We start from the raw sequence: 17,974 nt of genomic DNA on the forward strand, positions 1-17,974 counted from the left end.
TACGCGATGCAAGAGATTTAGCCTGAACCGAGTCATTAAAAATGTATCATGGGCACTACTTATGCAGGACAGGTATGGTTCGTGGTTCGATGCCCTCGGTGAACCTGGCTACTAGGTGTTCTCCCACCAATGGTTTAGATAACTCTCTGTCTCCCCAGTGCATCATTACATACTTAAAGAACCTGTCCTTAACCAGTGCCTTATCCTGCATGTTTATTTTCGAGGGGTTAACAAATAAGTCTGCACATCCAATTTTCACCAAGGACTCCGTCACATATTTTAGCCAGGGAATTTTGAGTCCATGGTCCATGAAGAGACATTCTTCCATAACCTGCCTACTTACATACTTGTCAAGTTTGTTACTGTGATCTGCTCTGTCATTTTGCTGTCTCCTCTTCTGAGGCTAGCTTGCAATTCACAGCTTTTTTCATAACTGGCATTATTTGCTGCATGTAGTTGGTTCTCAGTGGCTGGTTGTTTGCAGGGCTCCTCCTCTGTCTGGGGAATTGGCAACCAGTATTCCTGGTTTTATTCTCTGCAGTTGAATGAATTGTAGGTCACTGAGAAACCATCTCTTATCAAATGTCCAAGAAGGGCAGCACCAAAGGCAAACCTTTAGTCTGTCTCGTCATGGAAGTTGTGACACCTACCAAGGTGGGATTTAGTACCAAGCACAGTACTGGAGTCAGCGACACCCATTACAACTGGTAATGTGGTTGCTCTTAAAGATATTTTACTGTTTACTTAGGATGAAGATACTATGGCACACGCTTGAGATTACATCTTGCATATAAATGGGTGTAAACATATTGTTTAGGGGTCTTGCAGTAGCGGATAATTTGCTGAAACCTAACTCTACCCAAACATTACAATGGAGGGGTGCTCCTTTGGAGCGTCACCAAACAAAAGCTGAACATTCCAGGTTGAATCGGGGTCTTTACAGAGTCCATGGAAGGGACAAATGGGATTCTGACCAAATTCAAAGTTTTATCTTTGCAGATAAAACCTATTTTCTTCCAGAGTCGACCATCAGAGCCTTGGGATTTGGTAAAAGAGTCTATTTGTCAGTCTCTTGCACCCCACATTGAGACAATGTAGATTTTTTCTATATTGGGGTTTTAGGCAAAGTATCGTCTTGTTCCTTCTGAACAGTTCTTTGGTTCTAATTTGAGCAGGGCTGCTACATTGCGGGGCAAAACCCCCCTCCTTTTCATGTTCCTTATCCAAATATTAGTCAGACCCATTCAGTTTTGGGACCGATTTCCAGGCTCCTAGACTTTGGCCAGCAACTTATACCAGCTCACTGCTAATGGTAGGTTGTTGCTTATGTTACTGTGTTGCAGCCTGGGTGCTCTCATGCCTTAGCAACTAAAATATGTTGAAACTGTAATCCAGCCATATTTTTCAGATGCTTTCCTTGATTGACTAGCTTGGCGGCTATAGATGCTGTTTCTGTTTTGAAACAGGGTCCTTCAGTTCCAGAGGCAAGTGAACAGGGGGTTCCCGCTGAGATAGTTCCTCTTAGTTTAGGTGATGGTGGTCTGACTTTACCCTCCTAAAAGTCATATGCATGATGCTGCTACTGACACCCCTGATTCACAGAATAAACAGTTAAAATCTGTAATGTTAAAAGCAACATGTGTTTCACACTGTGACCAGACTGTTATCCTGGTGCTAAAGTCCTGGTAAAAACAGAGGGGGGAAATGAGAATAGATGATTGGTGTGGGGGTAGCTGTCATCCGATTCTTTTTTTTTTGGGGGGGGGGGGAAAGCCTGGTCTTGAGGGCTTTCATAAACTTAAGCAAATTAGCATGAGATCTTAGTTGAGACTGGAGCTTATTCCAGACCTGAGCAGCTTTAATAGAAAAGGCTCGTCCCTTATGACGTACCATACTGAATCTGTATTCTTGAACAAGATTTGCTGTAGCTGAACGTAGGTATCTCCCAGGAGCGTATTTCCTCTGTTTGGTCTGGAACAGCTTTGGGTCCTTATTCTGGAGGTCTTTAAATGCAATGCAAAACTATTTGAAAAGTGTCCTATTTTCAAAGGGTAACCAGTGAAGGTCCCTAAGAGCATTAGAGGCGTAAGAATTCTGCGATTATTTATGTATTAAATATTTTATTGAGCATAGGCAAAAAAAAAATGCACCTCAGCGACTTCTGTAAGGGCCGCCACCACTCTAGGGAGGCCGAGATCAGCGACCCCGCGGATACCCCACCTAGGGCCAGCGGGTACATCATCTTATTAACACAGCAAGCCGCCTACAACCCAATGGGCCGGCCGCGTCTCAAGAGGTGCTACAACGGTGCAAGCTGGTCAGTGCTAGTGCATTGTAAGAAAACACGAGAAACAAAGAACTGTAAACAACCCCGCCACCCACCCCACCCCAGCCCTCCCTTCTCCTTGTCCATGTCCGGAATCCAGCTATAGGTCGTGAACCACCCTCAACAGTCAGTGGACGCCACGCGCGTGGGGCCTGTGCGCTTACGGGTATGTGTTTTGGGGTCCGGGAGAGGTGTTTCCGCCAAGCGTAGCAGACGCAGGTAGCGTGGGCAGCTCACCTCCCGAAACTCCCCGGTAAGCAAGGCGAGGAATGGCCGCCAGAGTTCCGCAAAGTCCGCCCCCCTCCCTGATGCTGCCAGCGATAGTTTCTCCATTCCCAGGATTGCCCACAGGCGGTGAAGCCACCCCAGTTGTAGCGGAGCCTGGGTCGCCCTCCAGTGCGCCACAATGTTTTGGACCGCAGCCCCAAGCGCAAGCGCGATCAGGCGCCCGCGCCAGGATTTCAGAGGATACATGAGTGCGTTTGGGAGGCCTAGTAGAATGTACGCTGGGAAGCGCGGCAGTTGTGTGTCTAGGTGTGCATCTATGAGATCCAGGATAGGGTCCCAATAGGGGCGCAGCGCCTTACAGCTCCACAGCAGGTGTTCCAGTGTCCCCAGTTCCCCACATCCCCTCCAGCATCTGTCACTGATTCGGGCATCCCAGTGGTGTAGTCTCTCAGGGGTGTGGTACCAGTATGTTGCTACCTTAGTTAATGTCTCGGTAAGGCCAGTGTGGTGCGCTGAGTGTCTGGCTCTATGGTACACCCCCTCCCATTCCTTCCTAGTGAGCTGCCTCCCCAAGTCCCTCTCCCACCGGACTTGGCCCGCATTGTACGTGTGTGCCTGCGTGAGTAGCAGCTGCTGATAGAGGTCCGATATCAACTTCTTATCCGAGGTGCGTGTCAGCAGCCATCGTTCGTAAGGCGTGAGGTGCCGTTGGGCTCCGGGCTGGATCGAGGGATGGAGCACCCAGTGGCGCACCTGCAGGTACTGCAAGCGTTCCGATTCGGCCACGCCGTAATCCGCCTTGACCTGCTGGAACGGCAGAATGCCCTTGATATCGAAAATGTGTCCTGCCGCGCGACAGGGTGTCGTCCGCCACGTCGTGAACGCGCCGGTGTCCAAGCCCGGTGTGAAATCTGGATTCTCAAAGATGGGAGTCATGGGCGAGGGGAAGGTGGTCAGCCCCTTGGCCACGGCTACTCTATCCCACACTCGCAGGGCGGTGCCGGTGATTTCAGAGGCGTACAGGTTAGGGGGACGGTGTCGACGCGGAAGGAAGGGCACGCCTTGGAGGGTACGGCCGGCCACTGCCTGGTCCAGGAAGAGCCAGTGTTTACCGGACTCCAGCTGGAACCATTCCACAAAGGTGCGCAGCTGTGCCGCCTGGAAGTATAGTGTAAGGTCAGGCACGCCGACTCCTCCGTTCGCGGGGGGTAGGGTGGCGAGAGTATGTTTGAACCTGGGGCGCCGGCCATTCCAGATGAACCGTGACAATTCCGATTGAGTTTGTTGGAGCCAACCCGCCGGGGGGTTCAGGGGGAGCGTCTGGAACAGGTACAGAATCTGCGGCAGCAGTGTCATTTTGACTGCGGCAATTCTTCCTAACCACGACAGCGTAAGTGGTTTCCAGCGCTGGAGCTGCTCCCGGAGTTTGCGGGTGAGGGCCTCGTAATTGGCCCGCGCAGTGTCTCGGACAGTAGGAGCCAGGCGAACGCCCAGGTACGGGACGGTTGCATCCGACCATTGGATTTGGAATTCCGATTTAATCTCGGCCACCACATCCGGGCTCAGCGAGATATTCAAAGCCTCAGATTTGGCTTCGTTGATCTTGAAGCCCGAGGCCAGGGCGAAGGTGTGTAGCTCCACAAAGAGAGCGCGCAGGGATTGCATCGGGTCAGTGAGGGACAGCAAGACGTCGTCGGCGTACAGGCTGATCTTATGCGTGTCGGCCCCAAATTTAATACCTGAAATGAGAGCATGTTGCCGCACCCTCTGGGCCATCGGCTCCATGTACAGTGCGAATAGGAGCGGCGACAGCGGGCAACCTTGGCGCGTGCCTCTGCCAATGTCGAACCTCGGGGAGGTATGACCGTTCACTCGCACCGCGGCGTTGGGCCGGCGGTAGCAGTTGAAGATGCGGTGGCGGAGTTTCTCTCCAAAGCCAAAGTGACGGAGGGCCTGGTCGAGGTATGGCCAGTGTACTCTGTCGAAGGCCTTCTCCGCATCAATGGTGAGCAGCATGCAGCCGGGTTTAGTGCGCGATCCGGCCTCAATGAGGTGCAGCACCCGTTTGGTGTTGTCGCTGGTCTGCCGCTGGGGGATAAAGCCCGCTTGATCGGGGTCTATCAGTTGTTGCATATATGGGGCGATGCGGCTCGCTAGTATGCCAGTGTAGAGCTTCAGGTCTACGTTCAGTAGCGATATGGGTCTGTAGGAGCCGCAGACTGCCGGATCACGACCGGGTTTGGGAATAACAGAGATAGACGCCTCCAGCAGGTCCGGGTGTATGGCGCCGGGCGTGTCAAACGTGTTAAATAGGTCGCGCAAGAGGGGGGCAAGCTGCTGGCAAAAGGTCTTGTAGAATGCCGCAGTATAGCCGTCGGGACCCGGGGATTTCCCGACCTTGAGGCGGGCAATGGCCGAGATGACCTCTTCCAGGCCTATGGGCCGCTCCAGAAAGTCCGCTTGGGCTTGGGTAAGGGTGGGGAGTTCCGCGCCCCGCAGATAGGCTGGGCCGGCGTCAGGGTCTAGGTGATCCGCGTCGTAGAGCGCCGCATAGAAATTGCCAAAAGCCGTCGCAATCGCTGCGTTTTCTGTGACCAGGTCGCCATTGGGCAACCGGAGAGAGCGCACCTGTTGCCTCTGGGTTTGCGCCCGAAGTCTACTCGCCAGCAGTCTCCCGCAGCGGTCGCCACCGGTATAGTAGACGTGTTTGAGGCGCATCGCGGCGTATTCCGCCACATCCTGGTCCAAGGCCGCCAGCATTTTCCGCTCGGCGCATAGTTGACGCCATGCTCTGGCTGCCCCTGTGCGTTGGTGCATCTGTTCCAATTCCGCTACGCGCTGGGAGAGCTCGGCACGTTTCAGCTCCCTCTCCTTGTTGTTGGCCGTGGCGATGGAGATGATTTCCCCGCGCAGGACCGCTTTGAGGGCCGCCCACTGGGTCGCTTTGGTGGTGTCATCATTGGCGTTGTGCTCCAGAAAACGGTTGATCGCCGTCGTGAGTCGGGCCTGGGTGTCAGGCAGCTGTAAGAGACCGTCCCGCAGCCTCCAGTGCCGTTGTGGGGCTGGCATTGCTCCCACCCGAAGTGTCGCTGTCACCAGGGAGTGGTCCGAGAGCGAGGCTGGCAGTATCTCCACGCTCTCCACTTGTAGCGCCAGCTGCGAGGAACCCAGAAAATAGTCTAGCCTCGCGTACGTCTTATGCGCAGCCGAATAATACGTGTAGGCGGTAGTTTGGGGGTGCGTGTGCCGCCAAAGGTCGATGAGGCCCAGGTCTGTCAGGTGCGCGTGACCCGCCGCCGTGAGCGCCCCTACTTGACCGGATCTCTGACCCGAGCGATCCGCCGTGTTATGAAAGACTATATTGAGGTCCCCCCCCAGCAGCAAGTGAGTGTGTGTGGTGGCTGTGACGGTCTCTAGAGCTGTATGCAGGAACTTTTCCTGACCCTCGTTCGGGCCATAAACAGAGCCCACAAGCAAGGTGTGGCCCGCGATTTGGAAGCTATAGAGTAGGAGCCGCCTTCTAACTTCGGCCTCTTTTTGGAGGACTTTCCCCTCAAAGGACTTAGCCACTAGGATCGCCACCCCTGCAGATTTCTTCGGGGAAGAGGAAAAGAACTGCCACGGGAACGCGCGGGATTTGAGTCTATGCTGGTCGCTGCGCACAAGGTGTGTTTCCTGGAGAAGGCAGATATCCGCCTTGGAGCGCTCGAGATAGGATAATATCGCCCTGCGTTTGTTCGGGCTGTTGAGACCCCGCACATTAAGCGTAAGCACTATGAGGTGTCGTGGCATATCTGGGATCGTACGAGTAACGCCAAGCCTGCCCGGCGGCCGTGACTGTGGGCCCGCGGGTCGCGAAAGACACTGCGCTAGGGGCCGCGTCAGAGCATCTCTCGGCGACCAAACCCTCTGGACAAGGAGAACCCCCCCGCCCCTCCCCCCTCTCTCCACAAGGCCCCCCCAACCCAAACTGCCCCCCCAAGTCCCCGCTCAACCGGAGCAACTGGTCAGCCCCAACTGCTCCCCCCATCCTCAGCTCACTCAACTCCCCCCCTCCCCAAACATCTGTAACTCCCCCCTCCCACCCCAACCCCCATCCCCCCATCCCAACCATGGGAAAATTGTGGTCCAACATAGTCCCAGGTCCAGTTAACAGTCCGCTGGACCCGTGGCATAGTTTATCCTTAGTGCGTGGGCAGTGGCAACAGTGTGGACGAACTATTCCAACCCCCGTCCACAGCCGTGGTGGAAGCATCAGAGTCTCCCTCGAGGGGAGCACGCGGAGTTCGAACTCACCGCCCCCGCCGCCGGCTCGCACTGACCCGGCCTTACAACATGCCACTGGGGCAGAGCGTCGTCCGAGAGTAGATCAGCCGCTGTTCTGTTTGACCAAGCCCTGTGCCACGGTTTCCACTGCGGCTCGTTGACCCTCCTCGATTTCTGTAGCTGCGGGGCGCCTCGGCCTGCGCCGATGTCTCTGTTGCTTCCATCGCCCGGGGGCCCCCTCTCCAGTAGGTCCGTCCCTCATAGGCTCCTCGTCCACCACCGGTTCCTCCATGTCTAGCAGTTGGCAGGCCTCCCTGAGGGAGCACGGTTGGTGAAGGTTGTTGCCCAGTCGAAACACCAGACGAAAGGGGTGACCCCAGCTGTAGGAGATGTTACGCCTTCGTAGTTACGCCGTGACTGGCCGGAAGGTGCGTCGCTTCTCCAGGGTAAGGGCGGCCAGGTCCTGATACAGGGTCGGGGCATGTGCTCCAAAGGTGATCGGTGCCATCTGGCGCGCTTTGGCAAGGATCTCCTCCTTCGTCCTGAAGTCCTGCACACAGACCAGGATGTCCGGCGGGTGGGCGTCGTTGGCTCTAGGCGGGCCAGTCCGGTGGGCCCTGTCCAGGCGCAGCGGGGAGTCCACTGGGCGGCCCAGTATGTGATTAAACAGTTTCTGGGTGAACTGAAAGAGGTCTTCCGTGTCGGGGGATTGCTTCACTCCTCGGATCCTGATGTTGTGCCGCCGGGAGCGGTTCTCTAGGTCTTCGGCATGCGTCTGGAGATCTACCTGCTGGTCATGTATGCGAGCTAGCTCCTGCCTCAGCGCCTCTATCTCCGTATCTCGCACGTCGCTTTTGGCCTCCAAGTCCGCCACTCTCTCGCCGATTGCGTCAGTGTCTCGGCGCACCTCTTTGATCTCCTCCTGGAGCTCCCTCTTTAATGCATGGATGTCCTCCCTCAGATCCGTGAAGAGGGATTCCAGGAAGGACCGCGTCGCAGGGCCCTCGGATTCCGTCCGCTCTTGGGAGGGAGAGCTTGAGGCCGTCTTCTCGGCGTCGGCCCGGTGACCAGACTTCGCGGTGTCTGTCCGCTTCCCCGAGGTGGTAGGGGTGAAGAGTTCCTTTATGGTGCCGCCCTTTCGGCTCCTCCCGGTAGCCATGCTGCACTGGACCCTTTGCCGTGGGGGCCGGGCTGCGAGTGGGGGCTAGTCAGCAGGGGACGCCCGGGCAGAGCGCGCCCCGGCGCACCGCCACCCAAGATGGCAGCCCCCGGCAGCTGTTCCCCACTATCGAGATCGGTGCTGGGGCAGGTACCACCCAGCGAGCGAGGGTCCGGCGCAGTCGCAGCTCCACCCCCGCTGTCCCTGCTCAGCTCTCCTGGTGTCACGGGGCTCCGAGCCCCAAGTGCGGGCCACGCCTCAGGGTCAGGCAACTAGGCGGCCTAGGGCTCAGCGCCACCACGGCCCAGTCGCAAGGCAGGAGACCGCGCTCTGGGATCAGGCCACCAGCCTTGGAGGTCGCCGACAGAACTGCCGACGCTGGAGGTTCCGTGAGACCAGCACCACGTGGGAGCGCCCCTCTATGTCCGCCAACCAGCAGGTGTCCGCTATGCCGCCAATCCCTCGTCGGCCCTCGCTGCCCCCACAGATCAATGTCCAGCCCGAGTCCGTTGGGCTCCTGGTGGCAGGGGCCAGAGCCACAGAGGAGGGCCAGCAACTGGGGGAGACCACAAGGCTAGGGCCAGGCAGGGCGAACAGAGTCATAAAATGGCGCCCGTCAGTTGTCCCCCGGTGTCACCAGGCTCTATGGCGGGGGAGCTGCCACTCAGCCCGTGAGGGGCTCGGTATGGGCGCCGATTGCGCTCTGAGCTCCCCGCTCCGTCGGCGTCGCTTCACTGCTCCAGGGGGGGCCGCCCGCTCACTCCCGCTCCTCACCTTCCGGCCGCGGAGTCGGCCGCCAGGCACCTCCACACGCCCCACCGGCCGGGTCCGGCAGCGCCTGCGGGCGTCCCAGGACGTGCAGCGCAGGCGATCAGGAGACGAGGCAGGCCCGCAGAAGCCCCCGTCCAGGGATACCAGGGGACCTCGCGCTCCACAGCGCGGGCCGGGCCTGCCGTTGCTACCGCCGCCGGCTTCGGGTGCTTCCGAGGCGGCGTCCGGGCTCCGCCCACCACGGCCTAGCTTCCCCTTCTCCGCTCGTCACAGGCCTCAACGGCCGCCGCAGTCTGGGCAGAAAAAACAGTGAGTACGTGTCGGCGACTGGCCACGCCGCACTCCAGCACTCCACCCCTGCTGCGGTCACTCCAGGCCCCCAGTAGAGCGCTCAGGCCGGGCCAAAGGCTATTATTGTGCTAGGAAACGGCGGCCGGCGGCGGGAGCACGAGAAAGTACGTCTGCTCACACCGCCATCTTGGCCACGCCCCCTTCTGCGATTATTTAGAGTCAGTTTGGCTAAAGCAACCTGAACTCAGTTTAATTCCCTAATCAGATAGTTGGGAGCTCCTGAGAGAAGGGCATTGCAGTAGTCCAGTCTGCTAAGTACTGCTCACCTGGCAAATAGAGGTTTGCTTTAACAGGTAACATTGGAAAAAGCTAACTAAGGATCTAAAGAAGAGCCAAGCAAACCCCTACTACTCCATTGACTTGCTTTTTGAGAGAAAGATGTTTTTCTAAAATAACCCCAAGGTTCTGAACCTTCTCTCAGTAACTGAGGGGAGTCTCCATGGAGAGAGGCCAGATATTAGAGGGCAGAGGCACCGGAACCTTACTAGGAGAGCAACAGAGGAGCTCTGTTGTACCTCCCTTTGGTTTCTGCGAATTTACACTCATTCAATTTGAGATGTCCGTTATTCAGGCCTGAAAGTTCATGGATTTCGATTTTGATGGAAAGCCTATCTTTTCTCCATCTGTTGAGGGTGTTCTTGGAAAATGGTGTGAAGAGGCAGGCTTTGGGTGCAATTATATCCTTCCGGGTCGATCTCGTTGTAGCCTTTCAGGCATCAGTCAAAGTCCTAATGGTTATTTGCAGTACCTGCCACCAAAACTAATCCTCATTGCTGGGACTTTGCATCTCATCCGGAAATTAGAAAGAAGCTCTTGGAGGATAATCTTTTCCCCTCTCCGGGAGAATTCCTTTATGCAGGTCTCCTATATCCTCTGCTCCAGAAGGGTCTTCTGAAGTTCAATAGACCCTAGAACTGCAAACGAATCTGGTTTTGCCGAATAAGATTGTCAGAACCTCTTTCCATCTTGCATAATAACTGTGATACTTCTCCATGTTCTGAAGATGCTTGTTCAAAGGAGTGTAGCTACCCTAACATAGCTTTGCTGTACCTAAGGGCCCAGTGGGAAGCACAAACGTTGCTTGTAAATTCACAGGTTTAGAGTAACATGCTCGGTAAGTGGAGAGTTGACAGAATGAGATCTGTTTGCAACAGCATCCAATTAACACATTTCCAGGTTGACCGTTTTGGTCCTCAAAGGCGTTTAAGATTGCAGCGTTGATAACTTAGTCTGGGAGAATTGTATCTGCAATTCCTTCCATTTTGCTGTTGCCAGTGTGATAAAGAAACTGGAGGCTTCCACCACCAGTATGATAGAGATTGTACCTTCTCAGTGCAGATCTTCATCAGAAACTGTAGGAAAGTGCCCCTTTTTGACATGGCCATGGCCACCCCCACTTTTTGCCTGGTACTCGATGCAAGTTTGACAGAAGTGCACTGTTTCTGCTATCCAAATCCCCAGTACCAGACCTCTTTTTCTAAAACTGTACAATTTGGCCCTCAATTGGCAATACCTTTAGCCCCTTTCTAAAGGGTATCCCTAGTACCTACGGCAAGAAGGCTAAAAAGGGTCACACAGGACTGAAACATGTATTGTCACCCTAAAGGACCTCCCTCAGCACCAACATGCAAGTTGCCATTGCAGGCAACAACCGCAGGGACGCAGCCTGGGTACCAACAAACACCTTTTCCCTTTGTTCCCAGGACCCTAGCTCCCTATTGGGAGTTCCTGACTAGTCCCCGAGTCGCCCTCTGCCGCCTGTTTCTAGGTGGCCCCCCTTTTTTCACCCCAGGGCAGGTAACCAGAAACTGCTGGTGGCACATTGGACCTTGCCCCCCCCCCCCACGACCCTAAGTCCCGAAGGAGACCCCCAGAAACTGACCGTAAATAACTGTATGCAACATATGTCTTTGTTTTCTATAGAAAAGCATTGCTGTGTATTGGTGAATTTAAGCAAACTGTTTACTTATCTGTGAAGTTCAATATTTAAAAAAGTACTTACTTGATAACAAAGTTCTTGCTATCAAAATCTATATAAAAATACGCCTTATTTTTCTAAATTTGTTCCAGATTTATTCTTAAGTGCGTCTCATTTGTTACCTCAGTGAGTACAACAAATGGTTAGCACTACCCCCTAATAAGCCTAAATTGTTCGCCCACACTAGCATCAAAGGGAGCATTTAGTGCTATATTTTTGCCTCTGTTAACCAATAAGGTTTGCCTCGACTGGTTACACTGTGTACCTCTTTGGCACTATATATAAAGAGCATCATCATTTAGTGTTCAGGCTAGATTTGTACAGACTGGAAGGCAAGATGTCACCAGAACTTTCCATCATTAATGGCACATCTAGGGATGTACGTAAGGAAGCAAAATGTAGTCCATATGACAATGCTTTATTTTTAAATGGAAAATATTCTGTATTTAGTGTATTAAAAGAAAAAGCAGCTGGGATCTCCTGTGCTATCTGGAGCAATTGATTTTTGCATCCACATCACCATGTCAAATAAGGCTTTACATTTTCCTGCCTGAGTATTAATCGGCTGACTTACAGAGAATGCCATTTCTCAAATTCCTTTTTCACAGTTCCTTTAATCAAGACTTATTTGAAGTTATTTTCTTGTGAGTTGAATCTTGAGTTTGCAAAACAAATGTTTCCTTTATTTGAGGCAATACGCAAGGCATCTTTACAAATCCTTCTGAAAATATGCCTATTTTCTGATATTGTTGTACAAAATGTTAGTTTGAGTTTCGGTACTTAGGAACCTTAATTGCTAATCTGTATAAATACATTTGTGACGCTTGCATTGTTATCCCTAAATATTTCACTGAATTTAACTTTAGTAAGGAGATTTGAGTTAGGATTTTTTGCTTATTGTTTAGGCACCTGGGATTCAGTCTGTACACACATCAGTCATCAAATAGGCCTTTACATTGCAGCGAAGAACAGAAACTATCCCCCAGACACGGTTATTTTTTTCTTAAACTAGGCCAGAGGCAAGGTCCCTTTATGTATAGAAGTTCATTGCAAAGACCAATAGTATCTTTCATAAATGTAAACCATTAAACTATTAATCGACCTCTTGAAGATGTACCCAGTCCCATTTGTTAAAGAGTGGTAGTGTAGCTTGGTTAGGAAACATCTATATTTCTCAAATAAAAAATAGGAATATATTTATTAAATTTGATGGTCAGGGTATATAAGCTCTCACGTATATGCACCACAAACCTATTAATGAACAAGTTGGCTGCATTGCAAATACAGTGTTAAATTGGGTCAAATGTTTTAAGAGTTTTAAAAAATTGGATGAGATTCTCTCCTACACACATCCATATTTCTAAGTCCTCTACAGTGAACAGACACATAGGTAAACAGCCTTTCAGGTAGCCTGGGGCCACATTATGCAAACGCGTGCTTGTGGAACCATTTTTATTTGAATAGGGATGCTATATGGGATACTGCAGAAACCCTCACTTCGTGGTGGACTGGATTCCTTTTTCTCTGCCCCAAACCAAGCAATCAGCCCAGGTATGCATTCCCTGCAAATACTTCATCTGGTTATTGGGCCCATATGGATGACATTGAAGTTTAAAGCCTTCAATTAGGATGTTGTGATGGTAGGTGGGAATGGACTTTAAAGAAAGCCTACTTGACAATTTACTGGCAATAAATCTGTAAGTCGCGGAAAATGGACTACTCCCAAGTTCTCAGCTTTTTCTGTGGGGGATGCAGGAACCTTGTAGGGATCTCGCATCTAATCCCAGGCGCATGAAGGCCTTGATGAAAACCTACCAAAAACAACTCAGCCTTTGCCTGGGTTAGGTATTCTTTTTCTTTCACCTTTAACCCACAAGCTAGTAAGCACTGAAGAATGTCTCACTTATTCTTATCTTTAGATAAATGTAAGCAACATTGATGTGCATCTGTAATAACCTATCCTGTGAATAAAGCTGGTCCACTAGTGCTTCAGGTAGATGCTAAATAAAGCTGGGCAATAAAGCAAACTATGGCACCCCACAGTGTCCTTTTATAGCTGCAAATTAGCACATGCTATTGTCCATTATTTATACAAAAGAGGTTTTAATCTTGTGCTCTAGTCAAGTCAAGTCAGAGAATTTATATAGCACACTACATACCCAGAGGGTCTCAAGGCGCTTAGGGAGGGGAGGAGGATTACTTGTCAAATATCCACGTTTTAAGTTGCTTTCTAAAAGCTAGGTGGTTCTGGGTAAGGCGAAGGTAGGTGGGGAGTGAGTTCCATGTTTTAGCTGCCAGGTATGAGAAGGATCTGCCTCCCATGGTGGTCTTGTTGATGCGGGGTACAGTGGCGAGGGCTTGGCTGGAAGAACGTAGTTGGCGGGAGGGGGTGTAGAAGGACAGTCGTGAGTTGAGGCATTCTGGTCCGATGTCGTAGAGTGATTTGTGTGCGTGGGTTAGCAGTCGGAAAGTGATCCTCTTATTGACGGGTAGCCAGTGGAGGTCTTTCAGGTGGCCTGAGATGTGTTCGTTCCGCGGTATGTCTAATATGATCCTGGCTGAGGCATTTTGGATTCGTTGGAGTTTCTTCTGAAGTTTAGCGGTAGTACCTGCGTAGAGGGTGTTTCCGTAGTCCAGTCGGCTCGTGACCAGAGCATGGGTGACTGTTTTTCTGGTTTCGGTGGGGATCCAGCGAAATGTTTTTTTGAGCATGCGAAGAATGTTGAAGCAGGATGAGGATACGGCATTGACTTGTCTGTTCATTGAGAGTGAAGAGTCCAGGATAACGCCTAGGTTCCGTGCGTGGTCTGTCGGGATGGGTGCTTTTCCAAGGGCTTCCGGCCACCAAGAGTCGTCCCATGCAGAGGGGGATGTACCTAAGATGAGGACTTCTGTTTTATCTGAGTTCAGTTTCAGACGGCTTTGTTTCATCCATTCGGCAACTTCTTTCATTCCTTCGTGTAGGTTTGATTTGGCGGTGCTGGGGTCATTGGTGAGAGAAAGGATCAGTTGAGTGTCATCCGCGTAGGAGATGATGTTGAGGTTGTGTTGGCGAGCGATGGCCGCAAGGGGGCTCATGTATACGTTGAAGAGGGTGGGACTGAGTGAGGATCCTTGTGGTACGCCACAGATGACTTCAGTGGCCTCGGATTTGAATGGTGGAAGGCGGACTCTCTGGGTTCTTCCGGTGAGGAACGAGGTGATCCATTCAAGTGCTTTTCCTTGTATTCCGATGTTTCTGAGGCGTTGCAAAAGGGTGCTGTGGCAGACTGTGTCGAAGGCTGCAGAGAGGTCGAGGAGGATGAGGGCGACTGTGTCTCCATTGTCCAGTAGAGTTCGAATGTCGTCTGTTGCTGCGATGAGGGCGGTCTCAGTGCTGTGTTTTGCTCGGAAGCCAGATTGTGAGGAGTCAAGGGATTTGTTGGCTTCGAGGAAAGCGGCGAGTTGGTTGTTGACAGCTTTCTCGATGACTTTGGCTGGGAAAGGAAGGAGCAATATGGGGCGGTAATTTTTGAGTTCGGTGGGGTCCGCTGTGGGTTTTTTCAGAAGGGCGGTGAGTTCAGCGTGTTTCCAGCTTTCCGGGAAGGTGGCGGAGTTGAAGGAGCAGTTGATGATGTCTCGGAGGTGAGGTGCTATGACGGAGTCTGCTTTGTTGAAGATGTGGTGAGGACATGGGTCTGTGGGGGATCCTGAGTGGATAGAGTTCATCAGGCGGATGGTGTCCTTAGTGGAGATTGGGTTCCAGTCGTTGAGAGTGTTCAAGGGGGGAGAATGTTCAGCATATGGTTGGGTGGGTTGGTCTCCGGGTTGGTTGTCGAAGCTGTTGTGGATGTCTGCAATTTTGTTGTGGAAGAATAAAGCCAGGGAGTCGCAGAGGGCTTGAGAGGGGTGATGTCGTTGGAGTTGGCCGAGGGGTTGGTAAATTCCTTGACGATGTTGAAAAGTTCCTTGCTGTTGTGGGCGTTGTTGTCTAGTCGATCCTTGAATGCTGTTTTCTTGGCCTTTCGGATTAGTTGGTGGTGTGTGCGGGTGGCGTTTTTGAAGGCGTCCTTAGTGCTAGTGGTAGGGTCTTTTTTCCAGGCCTTTTCAAGGGAGCGGCAGAGTTTCTTGGACTTCTTAAGATCATCGTTGAACCATGAGGCCTTCTTGCTGCCAGGTTTGCGTTGACGTTTTTTCAGTGGTGCTAGGATGTCGGCGGTGTTGGATAACCATAGGGTGAAGTTGGCGGCGGCTTGGTCTGGGTTAGAAGAGTGGGCTGGGGTGTTAAGAAGGAGCGATGAGGAGATCTGGTCGATGGTGATTTTGTTCCAGTTTCTTTGCAGAGTTGGTTGGAGGTGGTTGGTGGGTTTCGGCTTGTTGTAGGTGAAGTGAACGCAGCTGTGGTCAGTCCAGAGGAGATCCGTAGTGTGGCTGAAGGAGACATGATTGCTGGAGGTGAAGATGGGGTCGAGTGTGTGACCTGCGATGTGGGTGGGGGAAGTGACCAGTTGTTTAAGTCCGAGGTTGGCGAGGTTGTCCAAGAGGGTGGTGGTGTTGCGGTCGTTGTTCTTTTCAAGGTGAAAGTTGAGGTCTCCCAGAAGGATGTAATCTTTGGAGGGGAGCGCGTGTGGAGTGATGAAGTCCGTGATGTCTTCACTGAATTTTGCGCGGGGTCCTGGTGGTCTGTAAAGGAGGGTGCCTCTGAGTGTGGTCTTGGGGTCGATGTGCTCTGGGCCAAAGCCTGTGAATCAAGACATCCTTAAGGGTCAAGGAAACCTTAAAGCTGCTGGACTATAACCTCTTCTTGAATGTTTCAAGCAGTGCTTCTTGTGGTGTCAACTTGAGGTGGTTAAGATCTGAATATATGTACTTTAAAGTTATCCAGGAAGACCTATTGTTCAGACCATTCTGGGCCGTCCACCATACTTCGAAATACCTGGCCAATTGAACATGAGCTGCCCTAAAGGCAAAGCTACTTAAAATGTGAATATAGGATGACAGGAATGGTCTGGCAAAGGCTTGACAATGGTAGCAGTTGAGTGCCTTTAGCAACACCTGGTTGCTTGGAAATTGACAAGTCAATAATTCAGTATTTACAACGTTAATTAAGCAAATAGGCACCAGTGACTTCCATGTTGACCTTGTGAATGGTGCCCTCTCTCTCTCCACTCTTTGACATTGCTGGTAAATAGCTTCACTTATTGGCTGATATTCATGAGGATGAACTTCTGTGGAATAACCTCTATAAACATAAGGAAAGGGGAGTGAGCAGACCCTCCAATAAACTGTGAGGTAGAGAGAGGAGAAACGTGATTTTGTGTGTGCAGATTAGCATACTTTGGAGTCTATCTTGGATCAAAATCGAGTAATCCCAATACATGCTGGACTGGGCTGGTGCAGGGCACTGTTTGTGCTCACTGGCTGACAGCTTGAATAGCCAGTGCTGCAGTTCTATAGGCAGCATTGGCTTGTATGTTTAATTACAAAACCAGTTTGTGTTTGTTGATCTATCCTGCTTGCTCCTCGGAAAGGGCTGAAAAGCAAATAAAAACAATGCTGTCAATCCTGGTAAATGACTTGTCTTACATTGAAGTCATATTTTCCCCTTTTCAGTAGCTTGGTTGTCCCGATTCAGGACTGCATTTGTTTCGTCGAACAGGTTGCTGTAAAATATGTTGATTCTAATAAGCAGCAGGACAAACTTCACATTCAACAACCTAAAGGTAGAGAGGTCAGCTCTTGTTATTTACCTCCTAAATTAAACACTTTTAAATTCCGTGGCCATAAGACCAATGCAGACATTTTAAGGCTTCCATCAATCGAAGTTGACCAGGATGTGGTGACTTACACAAGTAGACCACTCGCCCTTCATCCTGGAGGGTCAACGGTTCGGAAATCTGGCACACAACTGATCGGAGATTTCTTTACTTATGTTATTGCTTCAGAATTCATTTGAATCCAATCCACAAGTTCAATGTCACTCAAGTGCATCTTTTTGTGCGTCCACGCCACCCTAGCCAAAAACCATAAGCCATCAGCCTTGGTCTCACTCCAATAGGAATGGTCCAGCCCGAATTACCAGGCCAGGTGCCCTCCAGATGGGGAACATAATCAACCCCAGACCAATGTTGGTCTATTAGGCTTTTACAGTAAGATATATCTTGATTCCTTTGGTGCAATCTGCACGGGACACGTTTCTTTCCTTGGTCGTCGCACTGAAGAAAACAAAAAGGTGCTGAGTGGAATACTTGAACCAACTCAGCCATTGATAATTACAATTATACTTGTAATTACTCTCTGCCTTCCAGACATCCCTTGTGCCTACTTTGCCACTCTAGACTAACCATAAGCAAATCAGCTTTGCTCCTACTCCAGTGTGTACATCTTGGAAATAGTCTTACATTTTGTCCATCCTCTCAAGCTTCACATGGCTGTCTCACACAGTTCAGCATGTTATTTAAACTTGATCTCCAGAACAGTCCAATTTACTCAGAAATGTTTCTAGAACAGCATTTGAAAGCTCCCAGTTCCACCTTGGAAGAATCTTCATTCTCCATGGTTTTTGCTTTTGTTTTTAATATCTTTTCTATGTTCAACTGAACCACATTTTTAGATTGTATTAATTTGCTATATGCAATCAGAATGTTTTTTGCATGCACCTGATGTTATCAAATAAAATAAATGCACCAGTCATTTGAACGTGCCTTTTGTAAGAGCAGTCCTGCACAAAAAGGTTGTGTGTTGTACAAGTAGTGCACTTCTTTTATTATATATTCAAAATAAAATTTGAATAACGGTGTATTCATTTAAATTTGTAACAATTACTTTTAGCGGTTTGATGCTACATCTCAGTGGGATTGCAGAATCCTATATGCAATTTCTTCATTGTACGAATTGGGACAAGGCAGACATTGGC

At 51.0% G+C, this 17,974-nt stretch overlaps 1 protein-coding gene across 1 annotated transcript in view; it reads left to right on the forward strand.

Annotated features, from left to right (window-relative positions):
* Positions 1–17,974, forward strand: part of CIBAR2 (CBY1 interacting BAR domain containing 2) — a 129,898-nt gene that overhangs the window by 77,852 nt on the left and 34,072 nt on the right. The window lies entirely within an intron of this gene.

The sequence above is a fragment of the Lissotriton vulgaris genome, chromosome 12 (genome assembly GCF_964263255.1).
Source record: "Lissotriton vulgaris chromosome 12, aLisVul1.2, whole genome shotgun sequence".
Classification (NCBI taxonomy): Eukaryota; Metazoa; Chordata; class Amphibia; order Caudata; family Salamandridae; genus Lissotriton; species Lissotriton vulgaris.